Raw genomic sequence first — 23,830 nt, forward strand, 5'->3', positions numbered from 1 at the left:
AGCGGTTAGTCCAGACAGGGCATGGGAGTGGGCCAAGGAAGCTTTCTCAAGGTGGAGGTGGAATGAGGAAGAGTAGAAGTTTGCCAGGGGAAGGGGAGAAGAAAGGCCATTCTAAAGAGAGGGAATAGCCTGTGTAAGAGAGGATGGCCCAATCTGGGATTGTAAATAGATTAGTATGACCAGAGTTTAGAGATAAAGGTGGATGTGGGAGGTAGGGGTGAGTGGTGAGAAATGAGGTTAGAAAGATAATAGTCTTGAATATTAAATATCTTGAATAATAGATAAGATAATTTAGTATTTGATAAAAATGGAATTTCAAATAAGAGAGGAAAGGAGAGATGGTGTGAACAAAGGATTCAGGATGACTGACTACCCATTTGGCAAAAATATCTCTAGTGTACACATTTAACCAAAATTAACTTGGGGACTGCTTTAAATTTTCAATATAAAAGTGAAACTTTAGAAGAACTAAAAGGAAACACTCATATATGATTATATAATACCACAGTGAAAACTAACAGGCAAATGAGTAATTGGGAAAAGTGATCTCTTACTGAGTTCTAGTATAACTAAGAGTTCAGGTTGATATTCATAGACTAGTGGGCATTAGCAATGTAAAAAGCATAACAAATAAGCTCTAGTCTGTAACTATAGACAAGTCTATGAACATCTAAATTTGTCTTTAAATATGTAGCAGTGAACCACATTTACTTGGAAGAAATATTTCCCCCCCCCACCCCAATAATTATGATCTTATAGAATTTACAAATTTGGGTGTAACTAAGCTTATCTTAAACAATGTCTCCACCATCACTGCAAACAGTGGCTCTGCATTTCAGAGAGGAAAAGAAATCTGTGTGGGCCGGAACTGGTTTGGCTCAGTGGACAGAGCCTCGGCCTGTGGACTGAAAGGTCCCGGGTTCGGTTCTGGTCAAGGCCATGTACCTTGGTTGCAGGCACATCCCCAGTGGGGGCTGTGCAAGAGGCAGCTGAATCGATGTTTCTCTCCCATTGATGTTTCTAACTCTCTATCCCTTTCTCTTCCTCTCTGTAAAAAATCAATAATAATAATAAAAAAATCTGTGTGGGTTTTTAAATTTGTTCTGGATGAGAAATTTCACATCACAATGACCTGTGTGTTAGGTTGTTGAAGGAGGAATGCAGGAGACCAGAATGGTGAGGGATTAGGAATTTATTCGATCATTTGCACACCAGGTGGCTGAGCCTGGATGGCTCCAGCACCCAGTGAGGGCAGTCAACGGCTTTTAAAGGACTTCTGGCTGGATTTTTTTCTGGGCAAAGACTTCTTTATGCACCCCGGGGGGAAGGGAATGGAATGTGGTCACCACAAGTGAAATGTGGTCTTCAGCAAAGGGAACGTTCATAGTGAAATGACCTGAAAAGCCATTTCCAGGAGGAAGGGTATCAACTCCATCAAACCCAACGCTATATATATCTCTTTGTAGCTAGGCCATCATTATTTTGGAGGTTGCCACCTGAAGTGACCCAGTCTCGGTAAGACTCTATTGAACATATTTTCAAGTGAGCCATCAGGGAGTCTGCTTCTTCATTGCTCAGTAGCAAACAGTGTGCGCTCTCCTGGCAAAGAACAATGTGTCTGATTTGTTCATATATGTTTAATAGAGAATAAGATATATCCATTCTCCTCCTCCTCCTATTTCTCCCCCTCATCTATAGTTAAATAGCATATGCTTTTGGTTTGAAAAAGCACTGAATAAAAATCCCATACTTTAAAGTCTCCTGGGTACTAGGATGAGTTCCTCCATCCAAATCTAGGCCTATTGAGTTGAAGGAGAGCAGCACTGAAATACTCTGGCTGCATCTGGAACACAGGGACCCTTTGGGATTTGTTTCCTTTGACCGCATTCCAATCATAATGATGTTGAGCATGGATTTTATTCCCCAGGATGTGAGTCCTTAAATAAAACCTTCTCACCCTCAGGCTTTGTTTGTTTATTTTAAGAAATTTCTCTCCAGATAAATGAATTCCAACAGATCACAAAAATAATACATTTTTCAACAGGGACCAAAACTGTCTTTAAGACATTGTCTATCGAGAACTGGGAGGTGAATGAGGCTGAGGCATGGTTCCTTGAAATTATTTTTCATTTTATTATTTTAAATGTAAACCCTTGCCAGTTGTGTTGACCAATAGTTTCACTTGCTTCTGAATGCCATTTATCGCAGAAACCTAGTGACATGGGGATTTCAACCACAATGATCAAACATTTTTGACTGACCTTGATACTTTTAAATAGATACGAAAAGGAACAGAAGGAAAGATGATGGTATTTAATGAGAAAATCTGTCTCATTTCTCCCAATTATCTGGTTAGTGCCCAGCTTTAATATATGTGTAAGCAAATTAATTTCCAACAATAATCGTGCAATTTAAGTGTAATTCCACAGAGACAGGGGAAAAACCACGAAACAAACTACCACTCTTTATGGGGATTGGCTCATGCTAGTCACAATTTGTTATCAATATCTGAAAATAGAATCTCTCAGAGTGCAGATGAGTGAGGTCATCTCTACATTGAGCAGTAAACCACATATGGAACTTGTCTGTGGCAGGGGCTAGACTGGCATCACTTTGTCCTCTACAGGAGTGAGTGTGTGAGAGAGGGTGTGGACTGCAGGGGGGAGTGGGCGATAAAGGGCCTGAGCGGCAGTTAGAGTCAATCGGCTGTGTTGAGGAGCACGGGGGTCCTTTGCTGGAGAATCCTAAATACCAGGTTGAGGAAGTCACATGTGATCAGAAAGGAGCACTGTCAGCTCTTCAATAATGGGAATGACATGGAAGAAAAAGAGAAAGAAGAGAGAGGTGGCAGAGTAGAATTTTCTTTCCTTTGTGGTGAATTAAGGCTCCAGAGTGAATCTCATAAGGGAATGTCTAATTTATAGTGTAATTCTAAATGCTTGTTAACAGATAAATTGATACACTTGTTAATTTGTCCTTTTTACCTGCCAAAGGGGTTGAATACACCACTTCAGCTAATCCCTTTGGGGTTATCCAGAACTAGAGCTATTAGCTGTAAGTCACCTTATAGATTATTTATTTGTGCCATTTCATTTTCAGATGAGGCAGCTGAGACCCAGAGAGATTGAAAGACATCTTTAAGGCTCCAGCTCACTACTCCCTTATTCCCATTTAGTTCTCTGGTGAAGGACACAGATTCAGACCTGTAATCCCATTTCTTCCACTTCCATTATAATTTTAGGCAACCTCAATATCCATGAGGATAATGTGTCCAATACCACCCTATCAATGCTTTGACCCCCATCTTCTCCCATCATCTTGTCCTTCACCTGTCTCAGCTACCCATTTCTAAATCTCAATCTGAGATGCCATCATTGCCCCTAATTGGATATCCTCCAAATTCTCCATTTCAATAGCTCACTATTTGACTTCCACCTCCTATTTTCTATCGAATTCCCTTTAGTTTCCCAACCCCACCAATGTATCAGGCTGGGAGGTCCAATCCATTGACCTGATTGCACCTCACTTCCTCATATATGCCCTTTGCCTTCCCACCTGGCTTAGATTACATGGTCTGTCATTAATATAGATTCATTTTCCTAACTCTCTTGTGTTGTCTTATCACAAACCGACAAATTATATATGCTTAGTGAATTGCTATGTCCCACCTCTGGACTATAAATTCCTTGAGGGCAGGGCCTTTGGTTTGCTCTGCTGTATCCTGAGTGCCTAGATCATAGTTGAGACATGGTAGGTGCTCAGTAAATATTAATTGAATTAATGAATAAATAAATTGGTAATAGCAGGGATAGCTTTCAGAGGAGTTAAACTATATTTTGCTCTAGAGATTTTGCACATGCTTTTTTTTTTATTGTTTCTCTTTTTAAAAAATATATTTTTTTTTATTGATTTCAGAGAGGAAGGGAGAGGAAGATAGAAATAAAAAAAATCAGTGATGAAATAAAATCACTGATTGGCTGCCTCCTGCACACTCCCTACTGGGGATGGGGCCACAACCTGGGCATGTGCCCTGATTGGGAATAGAACCATAAATTACTGGTCAATACTGAACCACTGAGCCACGATGGCCAGCTGCTTATTTCTAATGCTGTTTTTTTTTCTTCATTTCTTTTCTCCCCACCCACAAAAAGAAGAGCCTTGTTCTGTGGAGTGTCCTCTTGATGACAAGGAAGCCTGAGAATCGCTGTCCTTGCCCTTCAGAGTGTGCAGAGGTAAGAAGGTGAAGAAGAAAGGGAACTTCTTGAGTTCTGACTCTGAAGCCATCACATCAACTGAGCATGAACTCATCTTATGTCTTGGAAAGAGATGTATCAACAAGAGTAATCTCTTGCCTCAAGTTAACAACTTCTTGGCATTTTTCCAATAGAGATAATCCAGTAGGCAAGTAGCATATGTGTTAGGAACTTGGAATATAGGTTCAGATGGAGACAGAAATTTGGGGACCACCACTATCTATGGCTGTCATGGAGCCATAGATGGAGATGAACCTCTTTGGGAGAAGATGTGGAGAGAGACTAGAGGGAAGAATCCTGAGATAAGAGCCCACCATTAGTGTAGAACTCTGGTGCCATAGACACACGATGACAAAGTGCCCCATCTACAGATGCAGCTGTGGTGCCATAATACCCATCACTTTGGGATTTAGATAAGCTTATGGGCTTTATGATAATTTGTGTAATTGATGGGAATTAAGTTAATAGAACACAAAATGTGAATTGTGACTGTAAAAGGATTATGTTCTATTCCTGGGACAGCTAAAGTTAAAAAAGGCATAGAAACCCAAAAACAGATGATTCCAAATTTCTCAGTTCTGTAATTCTGTTCAGAATATCCATAAATCAGTCTATGCTTGTTATTCTTGATCATTGCAGTTGATTGGGAGGTGAAGAAAAAACAGCCCAGGGGTTTGGGATGGGAATGGGGGGATGAGGACAATTATGTGATACCATAATCAATAAAATTAAAAAAAGAAAAGAAAAAACAGCCCACCCCAAAGATCCATGTTTGGACAAGTAATGAAGCTTTTATACAAGATCCCAACAAAGTTATGTCTTTTGTAAGCTTGGGTGACTTCCCAGTTCTCACTAACTGCATCCATTTAGGTATGGTTTACCAGCGCATTCAGGGCAAGTCTCAGTGGTGTACCGTGAAGAACTGGTTTGGTTACTGATCACAAGATGATAATTATAAGCCAAGGGCCCCCTATGGAAATTCCACTGCTTTCTAGGTGCTTTCAAAGAGTCAGAGATTATTATACAGGGAGCAAATTGTTCCATGAAGTAATTTCTCTTTGTGATGGTGCTTAGATGGAGAAGTGCAGCAAACACCTGGAAGTACTTGTGGCAGAAAGGACCCATGACTTAAAGCATGAAAAACAGAAAACCGGCTGCCGGCTCTACAGTAAGTAATGTCTTATTGAAATACATGTCAACAATGAAGCCTGATTTGGTTAGTTCATGAATTTCTACTTAACTTGTTTCTCTGGAATATTCTTTTCTGAGAACTAATTACTGAAGCCACGGAAATAACAATTTTACATTCTTGTTTTAAAATCCTGGGTCCTGCTTGCATGGATTTTAAAGGGTTAGTTCTCATTTGCACTAGACTTTCAGTAACTCTGAGTCCTTTTAACAGAAGTCCAAGTCTGTAAAAGGTCGAAGGTAGAAGACAAATCTTCACCTGTATTACCAAGGAAAGGATTTAATGTCATCACTGGATCTTAGGCATCTGTACATGAGTCTTGCATGGAAGGGGGATGGAGCTGGAAGAATAATTTTTCTAGGAAGCTGAAGGGATGGTGCTCAGGCAGGTAGAGGACTCCAGCCCTAGCAATGGAGCAGAGCAGTATGATTTAGACATGGTTCAGAACTTGGGCTCCAGAGTGAGTCAGAGCTGGATTAGTGTCCCAGCACTGCCTTTTTCTAGTTTCATGATTTTTGAGCAAGTCACTTTATTACCCTTAGTTTCTTTATCCCATGAAATAGAAATTAAAAACTGTTCCTACTTCATAGGAATGTCACATTGAGTGAGTTAATTGAGTTAATGCAGAGGTAATGCTCTTAGCAAGTGTCTGGTACAATGTGAAAGATTTAGAGTGAACCAGGGTTGAGCACCTATGACATAAGGCCATAATGTATCAAAATAACTTTTATCCCAGGCATCTGGGTGCAGGTGGACAGAGTCCGAAAAAGGAATCAGTGGTGACTGAAGGGGGAGGCAGACTTTTATTAACTTCTGCTGGCTGCAAACAGTTCTGCTGACTTAAGGGTCCGGTCTGTCCTTGGTTCCTCCTGGCATCAGATATCTAGTGGTTATCTAGGCTATGCCGAGCTCAAGGCTGCAAGCGTTCTGCAAGATATCTGCTAAGCACAAGTTTCCTTTGCCCTGTTTTATTCTCTTTAACCCTTTCACCGTGAAGAGCGCAATGTATATGATGATGATGATGATGATGATGATGATAATGATAGACCAGGATCTTTGTTTGAGGGATCCACCAAAACAAGGAAGCGAATAGGCAGCAAGTACCTGCCAGAGAGGTTTAGGTGCAGAGGCAAAGTCCACCAGTACCCCAACAGATTGGTCCCATTATCCAGGGACCAAAGTTTTCTGTCCTCCGGGTTGCCCTGTTTGTGCCAGGCATGGAGATTCCCATGTGGTTATTGTAGAAAACCCCGTTTCCTCCAGCACAGGACTTCTCAATTCTGGCTACACATTTCACCCCTCTGGAGCTTTCATAATGAGCTAATGCCTGGGCCCCACCTCTCTAATAATCCTGTGATTATTGGATCACTGGTAGATCCTAATGTGCAGTCCTACTTGAAAAACTACTGACTAGCAGTTTGAGTAAACTGAACATTGTTTTAATGCAACAGAATCAGTAAACACCCATTAGCAAGATAATTGCCAAACCCATAATTCTTTAATAATCAGTTGGAATAATTGGTTCTTTTTCTCTTTGACTCTTTTCAGCATTTGACATCACTGACTCATCCCTTCTTTTTGAAGCTCTCCTCCACGGATGTCCCTACTTCCTCTCTCCTCTTCACCTCCTACTGCCCCTCAGACTTCCTCTCAGTTTTTTTTTCAGCAGTTCTGCATCCTTCACGCACACACCTTGGATGTTGATAGTTTCCTGGGGTCTATCCTTGGCAAGCTTGATAGACTTAGAGGAGTTACTGTCTTCCTTTTGGTGGTGTCACCGGATGGGGGTGGGGCCCATGGTGGGTCTGCCTCAGGCCGGCTGGGCTGGCTGGCAGTGGGGTGGATTCTTGACTTTGTGAAGACTTCACAATACGAATGCAAGTTATTTTGAGAGTACATTTATTAGAGCTGGGGACAGTGAAACAAAGGAAGGTCTAGGGTAGAAGGGTAGAAGCAACAGGAAAGAGCCTAGGTGGTGCTCTGCTTTTTATTATTATTATTTTTTATTGATTTTTTTTACAGAGAGGGAGAGAGATAGAGAGCTAGAAACGTCGATGAGAGAGAAACATTGACGAGAGAAACATTGACGACCAGCTGCCTCCTGCACACCCCCTACCGGGGATGTGCCCGCAACCAATGTACATGCCCTTGACCGGAATCGAACCCGGGACTCTTCAGTCCGCGGACCGACGCTCTACCACTGAGCCAAACCGGTTTCAGCGGTGGTGTTCTGCTTTGATCCCTAGAAAAGCTATGGGAAAGAGGTGAGATGAGGTGGGACTGCTGTTAGTTCACTAGAAAGTTAGAGAAAAGGAGCATTGGAAACAGGTTCAGGGGTTAGCACAGATATGCTGCCACTGCTCACTTCTTTCTCGTTGCAAGTTTCTTTAGGAGAAAGAAAGTAAAAGTTCTTGTCCGAGTATAGGCATGGGTGTGCTCTGGAGAGAGTCCGTGCTGGTATCCTTTGTCTTGAGGGTGTGTTTTTTGTTTTTTTAAATCTCTCTTCTGCTGGTAAGAATCTTAAGGGAGGGTTTCAGCAGAATGTTCATCAGCTTTCCAGGTGCATTTTTAATATGCTGATGCATCAAACTGAGCATATGGGGAGTTTGGGTTTATCCTTCGGTTGGCTTTCCTGTTTTACTTTCATCTTGCGTCTGTCAGGCTCTAATTGTTTTTGCTTTTTTTGTTCTCCTGACCTCACCGTTCTTGGGTTTAGCTGGCATAAATGGCACTAATTGGGTCTCTCTTACTCTGACCAGAGTGATTTAAACTATTTATTCTCTGCTCAGGGAGGAGATATATAAACCATTTGTTCTCAGGTGTCCTTGGTTAGGGAATATAAGGTCTTGTGATTTACTAGCTGGCTGTAAATTGGTCAAATTCTTTGGCCTTGTTTGATAATCTAATCTCAGTTTCCCAATTCTATTTGCCCAGGATTTTTTCCTACCTTTTTACTATCCTGCCTCAGTGGGATAAGTACCGGTAACTTTCCAAATCTATCTGAAACAATCCCCTTTTGGGCAAAGACATATCAATACTTCCTTTAAACCCTTCACTGGCCATGGGAAGCCAGAGTTTTATATTCAACCAACACATATATGTGGGTAATTACATGCATTTCTATTTCCCTAGCAGAATTATGTGTTATTTATGTGCTGAATTTTTGTGTCTCCATTGCCTATCCCAGTGCCTGGGCATAGTAGGTGCTCTATAAATATTGATGAGAAGCCTGAATGCATTTTGTATTTTCCCATTAACAATAAATGCAAGACATAACAATATAGGCAGATCATGATGCATTTATAAGTATTTAGCATATTACCAGCATAGGTTATGAATATGTATATTGCAAATGGTCTATTGAGATAGAAATTCCTGAGGGAAATACAAAAATATCACCTTGTTCCTTTCACTGAAAAAAAATACAAAATTCAATTTTCCCACTATTATTAGACTGCAATAAATATTCATCCTTTATCCCTCCAGGGGGGGTCCTAAGCTTCCTGCAAGTGAAATGTGTGCTAAATATGCCAGTAAATCACTGATTTTACTCTGAAGCCAGATTGGTGATCTTAGTTAATGTGCTTCTTCCAATAGTTTACAGACTCAAATAATGTTAAATTTTTAATCTCAGAGACTAGAGGAGGCAGGGTAAAATTGTTCATGTACCAATTTGAGCTTAGGAAAGAGACTCCTGTGAAGAAGATAATAGCCTGCTTTTGGGAACAAAAGGTCCCATAAAGCCTCCCAAAGTTCAAAGCCTCAGAGCTTTCTGCTCACTGCTGGCTGCTCACACCAACTAAATTGTAAGGTAGCAGCTGGGCCTGCATAACTGACCCTGAGAGGTCCTGGTTCCAATAATAGTGTCTCCAGTTAGGGGAGGCATCAACGTCAGTGAGGTGAGCGAAGCCCCATGAGAATGGCATTACAGGTAGAACTTCCATTTCTTCAATTAACTCTCTGCCCCTGGCAGCACTCATGACCCCGTTACCACGCTGGTCCCAGGGGTGGCGGGGTTGGGAATATGCTTGGTTTGGTGCAAATTCATTATTGCTAGGCAAACAATACCCCGCTATTGTGTATGGAGGCCAGAACAATCGAGAGTGCCAACAGTGGTGACAAATGATGGTACAGAGAGGATAAAATAACTGTTCTAATTTATCCTGAAAACAGAGATGTTACTCAAACAAGTTGTTGGTAACTTTAAGACAAGGCCAATTTTGCCAAGCTCAGAGTTAGCTGAGTGCATCTATCTTTTTCAAGTAAAAGAATATAAGTGTAGTTAGGATTTCAACTCAAAAGGCAGAGAAATGGAGCAATCTGCCGGGACCGGTTTCGCTCAGTGGATAGAGCGTCGGCCTGCGGACTGAAAGGTCCCGGGTTCGATTCCGGTCAAGGGCATGTACCTTGGTTGCGGGAACATCCCCAGTAGGGGGTGTGCAAGAGGTAGCTGATCAATGACTCTCTCTCATTGGTGTTTCTAACTCTCTATCCCTCTCCCTTTCTGTAAAAAATCAATAAAATATATTTTTTTAAAAAGAAAGAAATGGAGCAATCTACAGTATATAATTTGTGCATGACTGCTAGTTGATGGAGAGTAAATAATACTTATAAAAGAAGAAAATGCAGGCCTTTCAATAAATGGCAGCAAGTTTACCACGTAGGCATGCTGTTAATAAGATGTATTGGTGTGATTTTGTTAAGTTCCTCCACCCCCACTTTTTTTTTTTTTTAATATATTTTATTGATTTTACACAGAGAGGAATTGAGAGGGACAGAGAGTTAGAAACGTCGATGAGAGAGAAACATCGACCAGCCGCCTCTTGCACACCCCCTACAGGGGATGTGCCCGCAACCAAGGTACATGCCCTTGACCGGAATCGAACCCGGGACCTTTCAGTCCGCAGGCCGACACTCTATCCACTGAGCCAAACCGGTCTCGGCTCCACTTTAAAAAAAAATTTTTTTTTTAACTTAAATCAATTTCTTAGAGCTAAAAGGCATCCAGTTTAACAAAAACACAGGAAATCACTTCAGGAAGATATACTTCTTTATCTTAGGGGGTGAGTTTCAAAACTTGAACTAAATAGGCCATATAGTTCTTCCTTTCCAGGACAAAGGATACAATGGCCACATCATCCGATGAGGCAGAACTGAAGTCACCTTGCCTTAGGGCAAGTTTTAAAGTTCAGAGTAAGAGCCATAAATTGGAGTTGTAAATTGAAAGATTCTAAATGGTTTGCACAGGAGCAGTTTGCTCCAGGCACTCAAATTAGTCAGTCCTAACTAGAAGTTAAGGGACCTTCCTTGTTTTACAGATGGGGAAAGTGAGGATAGAGTTTTAAAAAAACTTGAGAGTCCTGCCTTGTCACTAATGATGGCTCTCCCCCAGGGTGGGTTTGGGGTTGGGTGAGGAGGGCAGAAGGACTTTTTCCAGCTAGGGGTCTAGGAAATAAAATATCTATAATGTGGGTAGGAATGAGTTTAACTGGCAAACAAATTACCTTCAACTTGAGACTTCTCTAACTGAGCTTTGCACAGGCTCATTGTAAATCTCTTGTATTACATTCACTCATTCACGTGATGAACAGAAACAGGGTGATGTCAGGGCAGTGGTGGGCAAACTCATTAATCAACAGAGCCAAATATCAACAGTACAACGATTAAAATTTCTTTTGAAAGCCTAATTTTTAAAACTTAAACTTCTCCTAATGCCACTTCTTCAAAATAGACCCACCCAGACCATGGTATTTTGTGGAAGAGCCACACTCACGGGGCCAAAGAGCTGCATGTGGCTCGAGAGCTGCTGTTTGCCGACCACAGTGTTAGGGGATGGAGTTCTCATAAAATAAGCTGCCCTACCTTTCAATATACCAACATACTCTAAAACAAAGCTAGGTGAAAAACAAAAAACAAGCACCCCAAATCTCAAACCCAGATCAAACAAAATAACCCCAACCAAACATATCAAATAACTAAAAATATTTTCTAAAGCAATTAACTGCCCCATCACTTTTAGGTCTCCCTGGCTCAGAATTGTGAGAGTTCAAAAAATTCTACTAAGTAAGGAAGTTCGATTGGTTAACCAGGTATTGCCAATTATTTTGCCTGATTTAACTTTTTTTCCTACCTCACTGCCACTTCCCAGTGACGTGAGCTTCTCTCAGCTTCCCAGCACCAGAACGCTGAATTAGGTAGTAGACTTCCTGAATAACTGGCACACCGCCTTTGATAAAATCATAGATCGTTAAAATGTGGAGATGATCGGAGACTCGTGTGACTGGTTAATGATGAATAGGCAGTCTATTAAACATGAAGTAATATTGAAAAGCTAGGAATTAATGAAAACAAATAATTACGCAACTTTTCTAATTTTCCTAAGTCATAAGCTTCTAAGAAGCATATCTTAATAGAACCTATGGCTTTTCTCATAGTGAGCACCCAGAAAATGTCTATTGATTTGATTTGAGAGCCATCTTCATTCAATCAAAAGGGAAACAACCTGGTTTTGTACTTGTATTTTTGTGGCCAGCCTCTCATAGTTCATTGACACCTGACCCTCCCATTATTTCACAGTGATATTTTTGCATGGCCAGTGAGGGAAGGAGGTGCATCTTGAAAGATGAAGTGGCAAACATGGGACAGTAATTATGAATACCATTGTAATTCGCCAATTTTAATAATAAGAAAGGAGCAAAGGAAGGCCAGACGTTATAGGCATGTTGTTTGGGCAGCGTCACCAGGAAGCTGCAATTTCACATTCCCCAGGGAGCCACTGGCTCATTCCCTGGGAGTCGCTGAGGGGAAGGGGTCTAACAAAAGGGAAGATGGGCACATATGCAGGAAAGTAGGGATGGCATAGGGAAAGTATGTATGTACCTTTGCCTGTCAGTAAAACCTGGAAAGAGATCATTGGCTAGAGGGGACAGGGCCACTGCAAGCCCGTGAAAATCTGGGATACACAATTCCCCAAAGGAGTTCACTCTTTTTGGCTATGGCACTCTTGGAACTCTTGTGGCTTTCTTTCGTTAGCTCGTGTTCCCTCCATAGTCATGAGACCTGCAGATCCCACACACAATGGACCGATGAACTGCAGTAGGGAACATGAACTAAGCTAGCCTGACACTGGATGGGACCTGTGCTCCAACATGGGACGGAATCTCTGGGCAACAGCTTTAACTCTAGCCCCATGGAAGGCACCACAGCTGGACTTTCCTTGCATCTTGAAAGATGAAGTAGCAAACATGGAACATGAATTAATGTGTGAAGGGAAATGGGACTGTGGAATCTCAGGGGTGTAACTCCACAGAAAGAAAGCTTTCTACAACATCACCTCCTCTTATTCCAGCGGCATCCCGAGAAACTCACTTCCCCAGCAACACGTGGGAATGAGGAGATCTCCCCATCAGTAACAATTACATAAACTGATATAAAAAATCATTTCAATTTAAAATTTAATTTTATAAATTGAGAAAGGAACAATTAAATGTTTCATTAGCCATCAGGCAACATAAGATTTAGAAAATATTGTCAATTCATCTACTCAATGCATAATTATTGAGAATCCAATATGTGCCTGGTACTAGCTTAGCATTGAAGCTCTGGAGTTTATAAGGCTGAACGTGACAGACAGGATCTATGCCCTCAGGGAATTTATAGTCTAGTGATAATATACTCATGTGCTGAATAAGACTGCTGCATAGTGACAGACTATCTATGTGAGGGTAGTCCTATAAGATTTTAATGGAGCTGAAAAATCCTATTGCCTAGTGAATGATGTGGCCCATGATTTCAAATGATTGCCAAGGATGAGGAGGATGCAAAAATTGACAAGGCTGTGATTGAGATGGCAAACAACTTTAACCTTGGTGTGGATGAGGATGACACTGAGGAGCTCCTAGAGGTGGTTTCTGAGTAACTGACTAATAGGTTGTTGGAATTGGAACAGGAATGTGTAACTGAAGAAGAGGTAAGAGAAATTGCAGAAAAAGGAAACAAAGCAAATTAGATGAAAAAAAAAGTAACCAAATAAGCAAACCACTGTGCACATATTTCTTTTTTTTTTTTTAATGGACATATTCTGGAAAAAAAGTGGCCCTTCCTCAAGAAGAGCCCAGAGCAGGTCCTTCAGAAGGCATTCCAGAAAGCAGCATTTTTATCAGAGGAGATGACTGCTCGTGCACGTTACTGCCTCTGAAGACTTTCTGGCGGGACAAGATGTGGAGGCAGAAGACAGTGATATTGATGATCCTGACCTTGTGTGTGTTTATAACAAAATAATTTAAAATAATGTGTTTTGATTTGAAAAGGAGGGAGAGAGGACTATTGGTCAACAAAGCAGCCTGTGTGATTTCACTTCTAATCTTGTAATAGTCTTAGCCTCCAAAAGTAAAACATTTTAAAATATAAACACTCCTCCCCACTCCGCACCTGTCAATATCACTGACCCCTGCCTGAGGTAATCCACTGGACTGTTATCTCCATAGATCAGTTTTGTCCGTGTTTGAATTCATGTATGCTTTTGTTCTATCTCATGTTAGTGCACGTAATTGTTAAAGATTACTTTTTGTATATTCTATGTATTTTTTATTTAAATGTTTTTATTGTTGACACTATGGCAGATGTCTCCACATTTTAAATATAAATTTTTAAAGAAAATCAAACACTTCTAAGGCCACTGGGGAAGCATTTTACATAATCATAGTGATTTAATTCATCTTGTCTGCTGGAGAAATCAACCAGCTGTATTGCTTAGAGGAAGCCAAGTAGTTCTTGTGTATTTACATACGTAGTACATAAAGGGACACCAAGTATTGCATGTGGAGAGAAGTTATATAAATCTTGGTCAGCTAAACTGAAATTATATTCATTTATTCTAGGTTCCAGTTATTTAGAGAGGCGATTCTTCCCACACCCTAATTTTTAAAATGGAAATACTTGCATTTGGAACAAAATTTAAAGGATATAAAACAAAAGCTTGTATGCAAATGTTAATAGCAGCATTATTCATAGTAGTCCCCAAAATGGAAACAACCCAAAGGTCTATTAACCAGTAAGTGGATAAGTGAATTGTAATATATCCATCCTATGATTACTATTCAGCAATAAAAAGGAACGAAATATCAATACATGCAATAATGTGAATGCATTTTAAAAGATGCTAAGCAAAAAGGTCAAGTGCTACATACTGTATGGTTTAATTTGAATGACATTCTAGAAAAGACAAACCGATCATGACAGAGAGCAGCTGGATGGTGGCCTGGGGCCAGGTGGAAGAGGGGTTTGGCTATAAAGGAACACAAGGGAATTTTTAGGGTGCTGTATGTCTTGATTGAGTGGTTATGTAATTACATTATTATATACATTACCCCAATGAATTAAATCATACTCTTAGAAAAGGGTGAATTTTATTTTTGTAAATTATACCTCAATATATTTCCATTTGCAAAAGAAGTGTATAAACAGTGAAAAGTAATTTTTCCTCCCATACCTGCCCTTTAGCCTCTCGGTCATCCAGTCTTTGCTCCTCTCATTTACCTTCTGTAGTGGTTCTTTCGACCTGTATGATGGATACTTGAATAGTTTGAAAATTAGGCTAAGAATATTGGAATTCAGATGTCACATTTTGATAACATAAAAATGTTTCCAATGTTTTTTGACCACATGCTCAGAAGAACTCAATCTGTTTCTTCGGGTCACTTCCTGAACGCTTGCTACGGACTAGCTACTTTGCAAAGGCCTCTCATTCTATTCTCCTCACAATCCTCTGAGATGTGTATTAATAGCCTTGTTTGGTAAATGAGGAGGTTGAAGCTTAGGGACTTTAGATAACAAGTTTACCCACCAAGTAAGTGGCAGAGCTGGGGTTCGAATACAAGTCTGTCCCAGGCAAACACAGTCCATGGTCATCAGAGCACAGAGCAATGTGCTGTCTGGATTTGGAAAGGAGGGAGGGAGGATCATGGGTCAGCAGAGCAGCCTGTGTGATTTCACTTCTAATCTTGTAATTATCTGAGCCCCAAACTTAGAACAACTCACTACCTCTACCTTGATTCCACATCCCTTCAGAGTCTTTGGTTAGCACTAGTTCTCAAAATGGGAATATTCTAGTTTGGGGTCTGAGCTGTTTTCAACTTTCTTATTCAAAGAAAATTAATTCTACTGTAAAAGATGAAATTTTTCCTTATGTGGGAAATGCCTTTTTCAGTCCACATTAAAGCTCAAATTTATTTTCCCCAGTCTGTTCGCTGCGAGAATAGGAGAAAGCTCAATAGTGAAAAAAGGCCTTCTGTTACTAGGATCATCTTCTTAAAATAGTACCTCCAGGGACAGAGGCAGGCAGATGTGCTTACATTGGCCAAATGATTAGCTGCAAGAGTTTTAGCAAAACAAATAAATCTTCTGAGCCCTACAGGTCATACCCACTCTATTGTTTTGTTCTCTCTTTAGTTGAGTCTGGCAAAGACGGTCAGATATTGGTACAATGTTGGGAATGACTCCAGCTTGTAAAGGCAAAGGAAGAAAAGCAATGGGATTGCTATTGGCGAAAACATCTGGTGCTTTCCGCTGTATCGTGCTAAACTTTCTCCCTCCTGCCCAACTCCTAAAGCAGTGTGCTACAATAGTGTCAAACTCCAGAAAATTTGTGTCAGAATTCCTATAGCTAGCTGAGCATCCGTTTTGAGTGTGCTTTTGTTCTTCGGTGAGTGCGAGGGATAAGCAGACAGCTGGAATATTTTCTAAATGTAAAGTTAAGTCTGTACCTTTAAAGGGTGCCAGAAGCCCCATATTATTGCAATAAAGGTTCCACCAGCCTCTCCAGCTTCCATGCTGATTGCTGAGAGCCAAATGTACTTTTAGTGAGTCACATTGGTAGCTTGAAGACAGTCCAGGCGGATGTATTTACACAGTGGAAATTGGTAACCACTACAAATCAGGGATCTCCTCTCCCCCTAACTCTCTCCCTGATCACTGCATATATTACTTTGGAGAGCTTTCTAGAGAGGCTTGGAACTGGTTCATTGTCCAAAGCATACAACTTGAGAATAATACTAATAATAATCAGTTAAATGAACTGTATGGTGCCAAACTCTGAGTTTAGTGCTTCATATAATTTATCTTGTTTAATCTTTGTAACAAAGCAAGCAAAGTAGATATTACTAGCCCTAGGACAGAAGAGGTCACTGAAAATAAGATTTCACCCAATCAGATGGCAGGTAGAGATGGAGTTTGATGCAGTATCTGACTACTGAGACAGTGATCTTACCTCTTCACTCTGTGGCCTTTCACAGCCAGGTGCCTGCCTGGGGCCTCAGTTCCTACTTCTCACCCTCACTTCCCTAAGGCAGCCCCTGTGTTTCCAGCTGAATCTTACTGCCGACTTTTCAGTTGACTAAAAACAACAAACCAACAACCCATGGGCAATTATCTTGCAATAGGCCAACTGAGATCTTGACAGGCATTTCATCCAAGAATGAGAAATAACCAAGGGTGGTAAGAACTGGGTGTCAGCAAGTGACATTTTGGATTGAGACAGTGATTTTAGTTTCTTGGTGACATGATGATGGAAGTTATTCTTTTAAATAGAACTCTCTCACCCACTGGGCTAATATAGGTCAGTAATTGTTTGTGTTCAGGGTTTGACATCAGGGAAGGTGCTAGGCGATCATCAAGCATATGACTGAAAACATCTCCCCAGCATCCCTTCACAATAATACTCTAATACTCAGTGGCTGCAGAGCACTTTAAATTTGGAATCTAAATAATATCCATAAACAAAAGCCTGTCTATTTGCAAGGCTCCCTGAAGGAGGGTGATGGGTGAACTGGATGCTGCCAATGCTGCCCCTGTGGTCACAGCCCGGCCCTTGTCATTGCTTAAAAATGTCCCTTTCAGAAAACCCCGTCTGGCATCCACATGCTTGCATCCCTCCTTCCCCTGGACCCCTCACTAAATCTGTTTGTTCTTCAGCTGCCTCAAGGCTCCAGGATCCCAGCTGCTTCTGTCTAACAGGCTTTCCTGGCTTGCTTTCCCTGAGGCCTGGAATCCACAGTCAATCTCTATACTGGTTTCCTATCGAGAACACTCCACTTCCTGGATTTCCCTCTGCATTTGCTCTACAATTCACCCCTCTCTTCTGCACAGCGGAGACACATAATTGTCCAATGATGACGGCTCCACCGAGAGCTAATGTGCCTGGCATCTTCTGAGGCTCGCAGTGCTTTACTCTAGGTCTTTTATTTTCCCACCTGTCTTCCTTTCCTAGTTCCCTTTTTTGTTTTTTTCTGTCCTCCCATCTCTCCTTTGTGCTTCCATCCCTTCAATCACTGCAAGACAGGACTCTCTTTCCCTTTTCAGAGGCAATAGAGGTCCTTAGATAGGAACTCTCCCTTTAATCTTTAAACTTGTCTATAAAAGTATTTCTTTCCTGCTTTCTTTCCTATTTTAAAGAAAGAGCTGCCCTTTCTCCACCACAAAGCTAAGTTCTCCCACACCATTTAGTTTTCCTGATAGTTTAAAAACATAAATGTGATGATGTCTTTTTTTTTTTCTTTCTTGAAATTCTCCAGATGCTTCCCATTGTATCCTGATTAAAAAGCAAACTCTTTATTGTGGTCTTCAAGAAATGTTTGTGCTAAAACATTATTTCTCACCCCAGGCTGCACCACAGAACTTAAAAAATAATCATGCCCAGTCACCTCCAATCCATAGTCTAATTTCCTGGTCACCAGCAGTTTTAAAAAGTCACCCAAGTGATTTCTTACCTCTCTTGAGGCACCTCATTCCTTTCCCAGCCTTGCTCTCCACATGGACCCTTTCCCTCCACTCATCACAAACCTCAGATTTCAGCTTACAGGTCACCATCTATGGGAGGTATGACCTGAGACACTAGCCTCTACTCCAACTCCCTGTAATGGAAAGTCACAGGAATGACTGTGTGACTTACCGAAACACTAAATAAACAAGTTCTGCTTGAAACCAACTTAATAACAAACTATAAAATAATGAGATGCATGTGCATTACTGTGGGAGTTTCTCTCTATACATTGTCCAAATAGTTTCTCTGGTGTTTTTGTATATTGAAAATATGAATTATGTTGAGAGTGAGTGCCATGGCAACCCACGTAGAAAAACCCAGGAAAAAGCAACTCATTCCTGTGGCTTAACTCTGAGATTAATTTTGCACAAAGAGCTGCCTGCATGATGTTTTTCTATTGAAGTAAAGCATGATTAATTCAGTTGGGTTTGATCAAATACAAGCAGAGAATTTCTTTCTTTCATTTTTCTTTCTTTCTTTTTCTTTTTTTACAGAGTGTATCAAAATGAATTTAGGGGTAAAAGCTTCCAAAGATCAGTTTCCATGTAAATGAGAGGCCAAGGCTCTGACCCCTTTGCTGGGAGAGAGTTATTTGTATTTATTTTTAAATTTTTAAAAATATATTTTATTGATTTTTCTTACAGAGAGGAAGGGAGGGAGATAGAGAGTTAGAAATGTCGATGAGAGAGGAACATCGATCAGCTGCCTCTTGCACACTCCCTACTGGGGATGTGCTTGCAACCAATGTACATGCCCTTGACCAGAATGGAACCTGGGACCTTTCAGTCCGTAGACCGACGCTCTACCGCTGAGCCAAACCAGCTTTGGCAGGGAGAGAGTTATTGATCTACAATTGATGGAGGGGCATAGATTTTTTTCATGTGGGATTAAGTCCTGCTTAATAATGGTCCTAAAAAGATGATACCCATCTGCAGAATTATTGGGTCATCATCCTCTTATTTATTTATTTATTTATTCATTTATTTTTAAATTTTTAAAAATAAATTTTATTGATTTTTTTACAGAAAGGAAGAGAGAGGGATAGAGAGTTAGAAACATCAATGAGAGAGAATCATCGATCAGCTGCCTCCTACACCTCTCCCCCCCTCTCCCCACTGGTGATGTGCCCGCAACCAATGTACTTGCCCTTGACCGGAATCGAACCCAGGACCCTTCAGTCCGCAGGCTGATGCTCTATCCACTGAGCCAAACCGGTTTCGGCTCGTCATCCTCTTTTAGTTCTGCCAGAAAGGCCAAGTAGCTGCAGAGGCCTAGTCTCTCCTTCCTGGGCCGGCCACACACACGGGATTCCTTAGACATGGCAGCGCCCTGTGCAGGTGACCGTGACTCATTAGCCAGTGTGTCACAGTGTCCGTGAAGTAGTTGTCACTGCCCTGAATGCAGGGCGAGCGCTCGGCAGCAATATGGGGAGCCAATTAAAGAGCAGTCTCTCAGGGATGCCGGTCAGGCTGAGGAAGTGCTCTGTCATGTCCAATGAGCTAGTTGGTCCGTCTATCACTGGTGGCTCCCTTTCTGGCTGAGCTGGCTATTTCTTCCCTAATTAAACACTGTGATTTTCCCTCTCAGGGAAAGGAGGGATGGTTACCTCCGGGCTGAGAGGAACGGTGTTTGCTACAGTCCCCAAAGACGTCTATGGCACTGCTAACCCTATTCCAAGACCAGAGAAAAAACCATTTTAATTAATTCCTGGAGTTGTTAACAGCAAACCTTTTTTAAAAAACTCAGCTTCAAGTAATTTCTTTGTTCTACAATCATTTCTTTGTTCTCTGCCCGGTTTCTGACTCTTTCAAGCCACGTGGCCTGTCACAGTCGCCTCATGAAGCACAGAGGGTCCTGGAGTTTTGAGATTTTGAGATTTTAGTGGCATCTTGGGCCAGTGGGAAGGGAGACATTTACTCCCTCAGACCACCTGAAACTGAGAGGATGAAAACTGTAGGTGATTGGCGAATCTCCTCCAACCCCGTCTTTCTTTTTTCTTTTTCCTAGGGAAGATGAGTGAGTAGGTGTCCCTGGCAGGGGCATTCATGCAGTCAAAGGGAGAGAGCACTAAGTCAGGTGGCAGTGAAGGTTGGGGTTTTCTAGTTTGGGTGGTAGATGTACATTTCATTAAACATGTCAGCTGGTTTTCAACAAGATTTTGAGATTTTTCAAATGTATCCCCTAACCCCTTCACTCCCCTTTCTATTTCTGCTTTCTTCCTAAGGTGTCCTCTGTGCCATCCCCTCCTCAGACCCCATTCATGGCCACTGTCCCATCCAGAGTTCTAGATCATCACCTCCATCTCCAAGCTCCCAGTCAAACACACCCATCCTGTGGGGCCTCATTAGTGACTGGCTTTTTGTTAATTAAATAAATTACTCTTGTTGATATACCAGATATGGGTGGGAAAAGGTGATCTTTTGCATTGGAATAGAGAACACTATTGTTTTATCTCATGGAAGGAACACACAGTGAGAACCCAGGTTTGGGGGCAACCCCAAGGGAGGGAATTTTTAGCAATGCTCCACACCTTCCCAAGAGGAAGGTGTCTGTTCTTGTAAAGGACTGTGTGTCCTTTTAAACAAGACAATTCGTTTCCGTTCAGCCTTAGTTCAGGCCACAGAAGGAAAACTGCAAACTTTTAGAAATCGATTTCCCTTTTGATGTATCAAGAGTTGCTTGCCATTTTTTGTTTCAGGCTGGTAGAAACTTCTTGCCAAAGGTATTAAAACTTTTTCATTTTCCTCTACATTTTAAGATGGTTTGAATGAGGAGAAATCTGAAGAAATGCAGCCATCCAAGGGCTAAGGCCCTCACAACCACCCACATTATCTTCAGGGAGAGAGATCAGTTCGTTCGTCTTTCACAGCCCCAAGCTCATTACTTGTACTATATTTACTGCCCCCTTTTCCCCAACCTGCCTCCTGCTTATCCCTTCTACTTCACCAGACTCATTATCTTAAAATCTGCTTCTGATCTTTTCAATTCCCAGTTCAGAAAGGCATCCCTGGCTCTCTGTCTGAGTTGAATGCAGATACTTGACTCTGGCTTCTCGGAACCTCCATGGTAATAATGTTGGCAACCACCCCTCGTGCTGCATTTGCTATGTGCCACACATTGTTCTAAGCACTTTGCACATATTAATCCATTTCATTTTCACATCCCCAAAGACAGGCACCATTGTTGTTCCCATTTTACAGCTGCAAAAACTGAGGTACAGAGAAGTTATACTTAAGATCACAAAGCTAGCAAAAGGCAGAATGGGGATTTGAACCCATGAAGTGTGGCCCTGGAAGTACATCCCCTTTAATACCACAGTTCCTGCTTCTCTAAGGTGGGTCCATATTCCTTTCCATCCTCCTTTTTTCTTCTTCTGTTTGGCTTATTGCATATTCCATGAATATCACTCTTTCTTGATTACAGTAGCATTATAGTAAGTCTTGAAGTCAGGTAGTATCAGTCCTCTGACTGTATTCTTTTTTCAGTATTGTGTTGGCTCTTCGGGGTCTTTTATCTCTCCATATAAACTTTAGAGTATATTTATCAATATCCACAAAATAACATGCTGGTATTTTTACTAGGATTGTATTGAATCTATAGATCAAGTTGGGAAGAACTGGCACCTTGATAATATTGAGACTTATTATCTATGAACATGAAATATTTCTCCATTTATTTAGCTCTTTGATTTCATCAGTTTTATTGTTTTCTTCATATACATCTTATACATATTTTGCTAGATTTATACCTAAATATTTTTTGGGGGTGCTAATGAAAATGGTATTGTGTTTTTAATTTCAAATTTCACTTGTTTATTGCTGGTATATATAAAAGTGATTGATTTTTATAGATTAGCTTTGTATCCTGCAATCTTGCCATAATCACTTATATGTTCCAGGAGATTTTGTTGTTGATTCTTTTGGATTTACTGCATAGACAAACCAGACCATGATGGACTTGACTTTTACCAACTAGTCCAGGAGTCTAAATTACAGGGTCCAAAGAGGACCTATTCCACTTGGGCTCCTTCATATTTCCTATTGCTACAATAGTTATAAGATCTGGCTTTGGGGCACATGAGCCCTGCAAGATCTGGAGAAAGACAGGGAGTTGTGAGCCCAGTTGAGCAAGCTGTGGTAAAGGACTGGGCTCCAATTCACTCAGGGAAGGTGGAGTACACTTCCCCATTTTAAGGATTAGATAAGTAATTATTCAATAATTCAATAAAATTACTTACCGAGTGACTTTTACCCTCTAGGCATTAGATCCAAATACTGCTGTGGGGCATAGTTGGACCCAAGGATCTACACCAGGCTATGGTTATAAAACCAACTGCAAGCACATTTAGTGGTGAGGAAGCAACAGGGACCAGCATTGTTGGCATCACCTGAGAATTTCTTAGAAATGTAAATTCCACTGAATCACACATTTTGGAGGTGGATTCCGGCAATCTGTGTTTTAATACATCCTGTAGGTGATTCCAATGTATGTTAGAGTTTGAGAACCACTGGCCTACCTTGCTCAGGTTTTGGGTGAGGCTGAGAATGCAAGTTCAAGGTTTTATGGGGTAGGACTAGGGAATGCAGGGATTATAATTTCCATTGAGGCTGGTTCCATAGCACATTGTTGCATCATAAAACTTCTTGGAATTCTTATAAAGACTCTTCACTAATTTCTGGTATCTAGGGACCATTCAATTTCTGAGTTGAAGGCAAAAACTGCACCCCTTTTGAACAAACCTGGGACCTAGAAAATTAACATCTGGAGGCAAAAAAATGTCCAGCTGATACATTTTTGCCCTGATCACCCACATTCTCCCTGTGAGAAAGGAGTGGTTTGTTGGGAAACTGCTCTTGGGTATAATGGCAAGGACCAAACACATAAGGGTAATTCTGGGGATTATGTAACTTCCCCCTCTCTCCTTTGACTTTTCATTCTTTTTGATTTCTGGAAATCTGTCTTCTTAGTCATGACTGGTGCTTGTAGATTTAGGGATTACAAGGTTTCACAATGTATATTTCATTGAATGCTAGTCCTAAGGGAAGCCCCATGGGAGTGCTGCACACTCAGTCCCCTTTTTGTATGTCACAGAGCATGTGATTTAATGGCTCTATGAAATCTTTCATTCACTCATTCAATAAGGAGTTATTTACTAGTAGTGCCTACTCTGTTCTGGGTACTGTTCTGAGTGGACCAATAAAAAATACCTCTTGTGGGAAATGGGGGGATAAGGACACATAATAATACCTTAATCAATAAAGAAGAAGAAAAAGAAAAAGAAAAAGAGAATATTTTCCAAGCTTAAAAAAAGTATCTTTTTACCTTGGTTTAACTTAGCAATTCCCAAACTTTATTTTACTATTAAAACCTTTTATTATGTAACGTATATTCACCTCTCAGGAAGCTAACATTCAATGGGACATGCTTTGAGAATGATAGATGTGTCTGTGCAGGGATGTACAGGGGACCTGAGTTCTAGGCAGCTGAAGGAATGGAGAAATTAGGGACATCTTGAAGCACAGAAAACAACATTGATCATAGGGATGTAAATCTGTTAACATAATAAGCATT

The 23,830-nt window shown here is 41.0% G+C and overlaps 1 long non-coding RNA gene across 1 annotated transcript in view; it reads left to right on the top strand.

The window, feature by feature from the left end:
• The first annotated feature begins 4,182 nt into the window (after window positions 1-4,182).
• The window catches only part of LOC311629692, an 82,430-nt gene continuing 62,782 nt past the window's right edge, over window positions 4,183-23,830 (top strand). The window contains exons 1-2 of the long non-coding RNA XR_014796237.1: window positions 4,183-4,240; window positions 5,328-5,421. This is a non-coding gene — a long non-coding RNA (uncharacterized lncRNA). The remainder of the gene's footprint in view (window positions 4,241-5,327; window positions 5,422-23,830) is intronic.

Source organism: Pipistrellus hanaki (genome assembly GCF_964339955.1).
Source record: "Pipistrellus hanaki genome assembly, chromosome: 11".
Lineage (NCBI taxonomy): Eukaryota > Metazoa > Chordata > Mammalia > Chiroptera > Vespertilionidae > Pipistrellus > Pipistrellus hanaki.